The sequence below is a fragment of the Euprymna scolopes genome, chromosome 1 (assembly GCF_053919585.1).
Source record: "Euprymna scolopes isolate OS-2025 chromosome 1, ASM5391958v1, whole genome shotgun sequence".
Classification (NCBI taxonomy): Eukaryota; Metazoa; Mollusca; class Cephalopoda; order Sepiida; family Sepiolidae; genus Euprymna; species Euprymna scolopes.
This window is the reverse complement of record NC_136482.1, coordinates 201,541,999-201,551,488: the sequence shown is the minus strand read 5'-3', so window position 1 is coordinate 201,551,488 and position 9,490 is coordinate 201,541,999. Positions and strand designations below refer to the sequence as shown.

Below are 9,490 nucleotides of genomic sequence, written 5' to 3'. Positions count from 1 at the left end.
TGTGAATTATTCCACGGATTTCTGCCTTTTGAATTATTTTGGGCCATCTTCCAATTACGTGATTCCTTTGGATTTTACTTGTGCGAATGGAAATTTAACCAACTTTCTTGGATTATGCATTTTTTGATTTTACCGTCATTGGATTATTTACCCTTCACCAGACTATCCATTCACGTGAAATCACTTTTTCTTCACCCTATTCCCTCTGCTTCTCTTTTTGTTATCAAGTAAGATCTTTGACTTACTTGTAGTTTCATAAAATACTTTTGCAAGCAAAATCCGATCCCTCATTTTGCTAAATCTTACCCTCTAATGAGAAGGAAAGTATTTCGTTGAAACTCCGCAGATTAAGGACTATCCACTTATTTAGCGTTTCTTTTTCAAATTAAATATGTTTTTAACTCTTTTTCGATGTGTTTTTAACGTTTTATTAACTATTTTCTCTCTCTCTCTCTCTCTCTCTCTCTATATATATATATATATATATATATATATATATATATATATATATATATAGAGAGAGAGAGAGAGAGAGACTGTGTTATATACATGTATTGGCTATGTTATATATATATTGTGCATTTAGGCAACATGTTTTTATTTAGACAGATATTGTTAAATAGTATGGAGTGTTTTTGCTTAATGATTTTTTTTTGTAATTTTTCAATTTTCGAATGGTCATTTTTTGTCTCGGTTGAATTTTTGTAGGAAAGTTCCAGAGTTGTTTTCGTCCATCTTTTTTTTTGCAAGTACTTTCAACTGATTTTTTCAGTCGTCTACAGGCAGTTTTTATTAATGTTTCTTTTAAAATCTGGATGCTTTTATATGCTTCAGTGCAAATTACATTTAAATTACTTGAAATAGTGAAGCATCCTGTGTGTAAAAAATATGTTTTAACATGTTAATAACATGGCTAAAATCAATGTATCATGGTTAAAGTGCTATTTACATAAGGGTAGGAATTGGCAGTTTTTTTAATTTATTAATTTATGTTTACAGCGAATATATAAATATACATATGTAACTATATGTAGGCAGATTCTTTCTGTCTGTTTGTCCACAATTTGATTAATATATACAAAAGGTTTGTTACTTTACTCTTCCGTTTATTTCTATATATAGTATGATTCTTGCAAAATATAGAATTAAGAGGTCACCTAATTTGCATATCACATTAAGGAAAATTGATTTTACTAAATAGCAAAATGTTAGTTAATGTTTTTAGCAAGAGAATTGTTTTAAGTGTTCTATTTAAAATTGTTATTTTATAAACTTTAAATAACAGTTATATTGATAATATATTTAATTTAATTTATTTGGAATTAATATTTCCGACATCGACTATTTTCAAAACAGGTTAGACTTTCCCCCTTGGAAATATCAAAGCATAAAAAAATGTTAAAACAAACTCTTCACCAAATAAAATTGGTAATCCCAATAAATTTCTAGTGTGAAAATAATTACGTGTAGACAGAAAAATGTTTTCCTTTTTTCTTTTTAAAATATTCAAACTAACAAAAACACTTATGAATAAACTGAAAAGATTTAATTTGTTTGTTTTTATTATTCTTGAAATGGCTATACAGAATTTTTGACAATTCTGGCAATTGAAACTTAAGCCACATTTTTAGAAACAAAAAAAAATCAAAATTTCCTTTCTTTACAAAAACAAAGTCAGTTAAAAAAAGTGCCTTTACAACAAAAAAACATATGCAAGTCACGCACGTATTACTATTTATAAACGTTATTTTTCAAGTCATAAGTCGTCATTGTCTAGTGGGTAAAATAGTTTGCAAAAATAACTATTACTTTTATTTGAATTACAGGTTCGTGCCTACCTACGTCACTGATTTTTATTTTTATTTTTTTTGTGGTCACTTGGGCACTCGCTGCTATTGTTATTGAAACAAAAGTTTTTGTTTATTTATTTGTATTTTTATTTTGTGGGAAGGGTTCTTTCCAGCTCACGGGCAACAAAAGTGCTCAATATCTGGATAATAGTTTCCTCTCTTTGTATCCCTTCTGCCAAAATATCTGGTGGAGAGGGTATCACGTACTTCTTTTTCTGTGGGAGGATTACATTTACATGTTTTTATCCGTTCCTTTATTTTGGAAATTGTTATAGGGGTTGTTCCAAATGGAAATCTATGTCGCCCCAGGCAACGCATACTAGTATATATATATATATATATATATATATATATATATATATATATATATATATATATATATTGGATGGTTACATATCCAGGCACTTTAAAATGTTATTACTGTTTTCAAAATTTACATTGTTAATTTTTGACTGTTTAGCTCTTACATATAGTGCTTCCAGTATTTTTAGTCTGTTCATGTTTAGATCCATATGAATCATTTTCGTGTTTTCAACTAGAATTTTTCTAAATTGGGAATGTGGTTAGCCATGTTTTAAGTGTTGGCAAATCGAGCTTGTATCTGATAGGTGTAGGGTTAATCGTCTGGACAATGTGTTGATCGTATGTCCAATGAAGTTAGTGGTGTTTCTATTGTTAGAGATGCATTTTCTCAAGAGGAATTTGAATTGGTAGACTACATTGGTTTCGTCAACTGATTTTATTGTCTGAGAAGTGTAGTTTTTAATTATATAGTTTTTAATTATAAGGTTTTTATATTATTATAAGGCTTTTAATTATATAATTATAAGGTTTTTAATTATATTATTATAAGGTTTTTAATTATATTATTATAAGGTTTTTAATTATATTATAAGATTTTTAATTATATAGTTTTTAATTATATAGTTTTTAATTATATTATTATAAGGTTTTTAATTATATTATTATAAGGTTTTTAATTATATAGTTTTTAATTATATAGTTTTTAATTATATTATTATAAGGTTAGCAGTTGTTAAATTCTTGTAATAGATGATAAATCTGATCTTAGTATTATTGACTGGGGATCGATATATCGATGTATTATATTCCTTAGTATCTTTCCATCTGATTTAAAATTGTGGTGTAGCTGGTTGCGATAGAATATATTGATGTGGGGGGACTGTTAACTTGGTTATTATTAGTTTGGTCTAGGTGTCTAACTGTAAGTTTAATTTGTTTATCAACTAAGAAATCAGGGAATTGCTTATTAATTAAGACCTATTTTTTAATTCGCTGTAGAATATTTTTTATTTGAAATCGATTTGGCTCGATTAATTAGATTCTTTATAATTGTAGTTTTGTATCGGTATAGGCATTCACTTTTGAAGTTTAAAATGCAGGAATTGGTTGCAATAGTCTTTTTATATGGAGAAGTGATGAATTCATCTTTGCTGGAGTTTATGAGAACGTCGAGAAATGGAATACTACTGTTGTATTTAATTTATAAGTGAAAGTAAGTACAGAGGGTTGTTTTTTTACTCATGTTCATCCCTCAAAAAGCATATCGCCACTTGGATGTAAGGGAGTACTATTTAGGGCCATGTCTAGGAAAAATTAACAAGATATTTATGTTATACTTAAACTTCTGCATATCAGTAGAGCCAGGGAAGCAAGTAGCTGGAAGGTAATTTCAAAGTCTAACTGTTTGAGGGAAGAAACTATTGATAGAAAGCTTTCTGGCATTTAGGGATATCAACAGTGAAGGGGTGAGATCTTATTGCTAAGCAGGTTTGTCAGGGATATGTACATTGAAGGGGTACAAGTGAAACGAGTTCATCAGAACACATTCCATTAAAATATTTGTAAAACAGGCACAGTGATGCAACATTGCGACGAGTTCGTTTGAAAATGATCGTTTAGTTTCTCTCTTTTGTTATTATTGCCAACAAGAGTAAAAATATTGTCAACGTACCTAACATAAAGAGACAGTTTTTTAATAGTATTAAATATTTTATTCTCTAGGTTGGACATATAAAATTTGTATGCATATATATGGAATACAATAGTATTCTGTTTCTTGACAGGTTATACCAGGCCATCTTCAGGAAGCAAGTCAGTCTGATACACAATGACAAAATAGTATCTGAACTAGATGTGAAAATACATTCATCCAAAGATGCTCCAAATTTGCAAAGAAGCACTTGAAAAAAGTATCACAACCAGGATTTTCGCTGTGTGATCAAGATATTGGGGAGAGGTAACGCTGTGGAGAGGCATAACAATAACCACTCATGCTTAGCATGTACTTACTGTAGGGAAGCACCGGTGCACAAACCTAGGACCCTTTAGGTACAAGAATAATATGATTATGCAAATTTAGGTGATGTTAAGCTTAGTCTGAGTTGGCAAAATAAAGACACATCTTTTGTTTGACAGGAATTTTTTGTTTTTTTGATGCTGCCTTGTTTATGCGTGATTTTGTTGTTGGATAAGGTTAGGGTTACGTTAAAAATAAAAATAAAAACAAAACGAAATGCAGCTGCTTAGATGCACAAGCCAAGCAAGCAAGATCCCTCTCTACAAATGAAAAAATTACTTTCACCATAAATAATGTTTGTGCAAAATTTTCAAAGAATCCAAGGTGTGGTTATTGAGAAAAGTGTGAATAAACAAATGGAAAAACCATTCAGGGGTAATTTTACTCCTATGTAAATCCCTGGGGAGACAACCAGAGTTATTCCAAAAAATCTGTTCTGGTAAAAATGTACTTTTTCCATGAATAATATTTGTACAAAATTTTTTAAAAATCCAAGGTGTGGTTATTCAGAAGAGTGTGAACAAATGAACAGATGAACGAGAGTAAATTACTGGTCCAATCCCTCCTTTCTTGGGGAACCAAAAAGTGAATGTCTTTGTCGTAGAAAAAGAAAGAATACAAAATTATCTGAATCGACTGTTTGGTTTTCAACTCAAAACAGTTTTTTTTTTCTTTTTTTTAAATTACATTTTCACCCCAAACAAGGCACATTGCCACTCAGGTGTAGGGGGCTACTATCAGGGGCAGCAACTACTGGGGCACTATGTTGGGATTTGGGCAGCAAGATGTCGGTTCACGTTGCACTTGAACTTCTGCATGTCAGTACAGTTAGGGAAGCAGGGACCTGGAATGAAATTTCACAGTCTAGCGGTTCTGGGGAAGAAACTACTGGAGTAGAAAGATCTTTTACATCTAGGGATCTCTACTGTGTGGGGGTGGGATTTAGCTGCTTGTCAGGTTTGTTGAGGGTGTCTATGTCGTGGGGGCACAAGTGTCTGCAGTTGGTCAGAGCATTCACCATTAAAATACTTGTAGAACAGGCAGAGGGATGCAACGTTTCGTCGATGGGACAGAGGTTGAAGCTTAGATGCCAGTTCAGGGCCTATCAGATTGGTGACTCTCTTTTAAACCTTGTCTAAGAGCGAGAGACTAGCAGCAGATGCACCAGTCCAAATGTGACAACAATACTCCATACATGGGCGAATGGTGGCCTTATAGAGGTACAGGATACTTTCAGGTGCCAGTAGTTTTCTAGCACGGTAGAGAGAGCCTACCTTTTTTGCAGCGGCCCTGGCAATGTTTTCAATATAATTGTTCCAGCTCATGTTTCCTGTGAACGTTCGGCCAAGCAGTTTGAAAGATGTACTCTCAGACAGGGAGTCACTGGCCATTGCTATTGCTGGCAGAGAAGGTTTCTTGTAATCCTGAAGGAAACCAGTTTAGTCTTGGCAGCATTGAATGTGACCATCCATTTATGTCCCCATTCCACTACAGATTGGAGGTCATCCTCTAGTGTTTTTGCCATTTCTTTAGTTATGTGTTCATTTGTTTTCCTGTCATGCCTGTTATAGAGTGTGGTGTCATCAGCATATATACCCATCTCAGAGGCAGTTTTGTCGGGGAGGTCATTAATAAATATTAGGAACAATAAAGGTCCAAAGATAGACCCCTGAGGCACTTCCGCATTTATATCACACTGTTTAGATGTATGACCGTCGAGGACAACCTGGATTTTTCTCTTATCTAAGAAGGATTTAATTATGTTAAGTATTCTACCATTGATACCATATGATTTATTTTTCCTGAGGAGACCCTCATGTCATACCCTGTCAAAAGCCTTAGATATATCTAGAGCTACCGCTCTGCCCTCCCCCACTTTTTTCAATGAATGGTATATACGTTCAGAGATTACAGTGAGGATGTCTGCTGTGGAACGGGGTTGTCTAAATCCATATTGTTTGTCAGTCAGAAGTTTAGCATTTGTAAGGACTAGAGCATGGTTAATTATGATCTCAAATATTTTGGCGAAAAGTGGGAAGAGGCTAATGGGATGATAATTTGATGGGTCAGTTCTTTCACCAGAATTCTTGAATACTGGTACCACAGAAGCAGTTTTCCAACAGCCCGGAAAGCATGATTCATTAAGGCATTTGTTGTAGAGTTTGGAGAGAACTGGAGCTACTTTGGCTGAGCACTTTTTTAATAGCACAGCTGGGATGAGATCAGGTCCACATGCTTTTGAAGTGTTAAGGTTTTTTATGATAGTGTGTACCTGAGCAGAGGTGATTTTTAGATCGTCTAGTGTGGCGTCTGTCCGCAAAGGAAAGTCAGGCAAGGGGTCATTGGAAGGGTCCAGTGTGGAGTTCAAGGCAAACCGACTGGCAAGCATATTAGCCTTGTCGGTTGCTGAGCAAACAACCTCGTGATTGTTGGCTATTATTATCTAACCACATCTTTCAATCATGTAAATGATAATCTTTCACAATGACTAACCACAGTAGTATATTTTCAGTATTTTTTTACGACTTAACCCAGTGTAGTTTAGCTCTTACAAAGAAATCAAAATCTACTTTTTTTGCTAACACGTCTCAACAGCTTTTAGATAATATGAAAGAAGGAATTTTTTTAAAAATAATAAAAATTTAACATTTTAAATTTTCTGTGTAAATTTAATGTAAAATGAGCACCCAATTCTTGCCCATGCAGTGGTAAATGGGACATGTAATCGTTAGTATTTTTTCAAGTTTGGTAGCGGGGGAGGTGGCCAGAAAGAGGTAATGGGGGATGTTATAAGTTTCAAACATTTTAAAAACACGTAGAAACACTTCAAACATGTGAGGTGAGGCTTTTTTAAAATTTGATTTGAAAAGGTCTCACCGTTAAATATTACTTGATCAATTAATTATTGCCTGATATTTTTAAGACTGTGAACACAAAAAGACTAGGATGAACCTGTACAATGCACACTCCGTCCCTATATATACTTTTTTTTCCTTTTTCCAATGGATTATTATTCATTGGACACTAATCTACCATATCCAAAAAGCAAAAATTTAATATTTGTAAGGGGTGATTAGTTTGTAATACAATGTTCTAGTAAATCGATTACCCATATTGGAACCATTCAACAAGAACACACACTCCTGTTATAAAAAGGATTTTTTTTAAATTATTAATCCAAGGAAATGATATTAATACCTTTATTATCTAATGTAGTCCATATTGTTTTTGTTTGTGTGCAAAAACTGAATGCAAGTGCATATGAAAACAAACATGGCGACCGGAGAAAACAATATGTAATACATTGGATAATATCATTGCTCTTAGATTAATAAATTAAATTTCCTATATATAAGAGGGGTGCGTGTTTTTGTTGAGTGGTTTCAATATGAAGATCGATTTATTAAAACATTTTATTAGGAAGTGAGCACCCCTTACAAATATTTTTTGTTTTTCGGTATGATAGATTAGTGTCCAGTCGATAATCTGTTAAAAAAAAAGAAAAGAAAAAATGCAAGGGAGGGTCATTGTATAGGTCTACCCTAGTATTTTGTACGAACAGCATTAAAAATATCAGGAAATATTGATTTAACTGTAAGACCTTGTCATGGCAAACTATATTAAAAAAGTGAAAATTGTGGGGTTACACATTTTAACCCCCTTCCCGTGGTCCACCCAATGTTTGAAGTGTTTCTATGTATATTTAAAATACTTGGAACTTATGACCCCCTTCGTTCCCCTCACTGCCACCAAACTTGTAAAAATGCTTACGATTACGTCTCGTTGACCACTAAATGGCCGAGAAGTGGGTGCTCATTTTACGTTAAATTTCTATAAGAAAGTGATCCCCTACTCTAAAATGTTAGATTGTTATTTTTTTTTTTTTTTAATTCCGTAAAAGCCGTTGTAACGTATTAACCAAAAAAAGTAGATTTTGATTTCTTTTTAGGAGGTAAACTACGCTGGGTTTGGTGGTAAAAATATACCATATTTTCTTACGGTGGGTGGGTGATATTAATTTTCAACGCAATTGAATATTTTATTAAATAGCACGATAAGAGACTGTATAAAAATCATCATTATTTATATTAAAGTTTCGGGACAAATCACGTTTAAATATTATAATTAATACCAAACTTTTTATCTTAATTTTAATAATTATTAGAAATATTTGAATCACATTTGGGTGCTTGTTAAGATATAGTCTTTTTAAATATATCGTTTTAAGCAAAAACAATATTACGTACGTAATTGTCATGTCAAAAATAGTAACATATCCAAAAATTACGAAAATTCATCAAGTAGAAAAATTGCTATTGTGTTTTAGTTTAAAAAAAAAAAAGTTTATCGCTATAGACAACAAATATTGCAGCCATTACACAAGTAATCTTAAATATTCCTTTCGAGGTTATGTCCCCTGCGTTTAGACTATTACCGTCTACTTTATAACGTCTAAGATAAATGCGATTTTACCCAATTTTCCGTAAAAATTACTTTTAACCATAAGCAACTGTCCACTCGATGAATTTTCATAATTTGGGGGTATATCACTATTTTCGATATAATAACTACGTACATTAAACGACACATTTAAAAAAATCGATCTGTCGACTGTATCTTTACAAGCACCCACATTTTCCTTTAAGAAATTGGTTACACGTCGTCAGATACTACTACTACTACTACTATTAATAATAATAATAATAATAATAATAATAATAATAAGAAGAAGAAGAAGAAGAAGAAGAAGAAGAAGAAGAAGAAGAAGAAGAAGAAGAAAAAAAAAGAAAAACAATAGGGGAATAATAATAATAATAATAATAATAATAATAATAATAATAATAATAATAATAATAATAAAAATAAAAACAATAGGGAAATAATAAAAAGAAACTTGAGTAGCATTATACTTACTTGCATACAAACGTAATTCGTGTTATCAGCTTTAAAGAAATTAATAATTCGATTGCATTTGCCAATTAATAGAGACGACATAGATTTACATCAGTTGAGAATAAAAGGAAGTTACGGTGAAAATCCAAGATGGTCTCCAAAATGCAGCTTCGCAGATAACTACAAGATTAAAAAGAAAAAAGAAAATTTTTAAATAAATAAATAAAGACAATCAATAATCACCTCGATAATAATGTTAATCTCTTTCAAAATTAAAGATTTTTATTTAATTTTATTTATTTCAATGTTTAACTCCATATGGGCTGAAACATTCTTGCATTGAATTGATATTATTGTAAAGGAAGCGGGTTTGTATTACTGTACACATAGATTCGAAAAAGTTGTCAAAAAGCAAATATATAACAAA

General features: G+C 31.9%; 1 protein-coding gene across 1 annotated transcript in view; it reads right to left on the bottom strand.

The window, feature by feature from the left end:
• Nucleotides 1-9,239, bottom strand: part of LOC145279804 (uncharacterized) — a 17,167-nt gene extending 7,928 nt beyond the window's left edge. The window contains exon 1 of the mRNA XM_080131154.1: nt 9,085-9,239. The gene's annotated coding sequence lies outside the window, so the exon portion shown is untranslated. The remainder of the gene's footprint in view (nt 1-9,084) is intronic.
• Nucleotides 9,240-9,490: the final 251 nt, after the last annotated feature.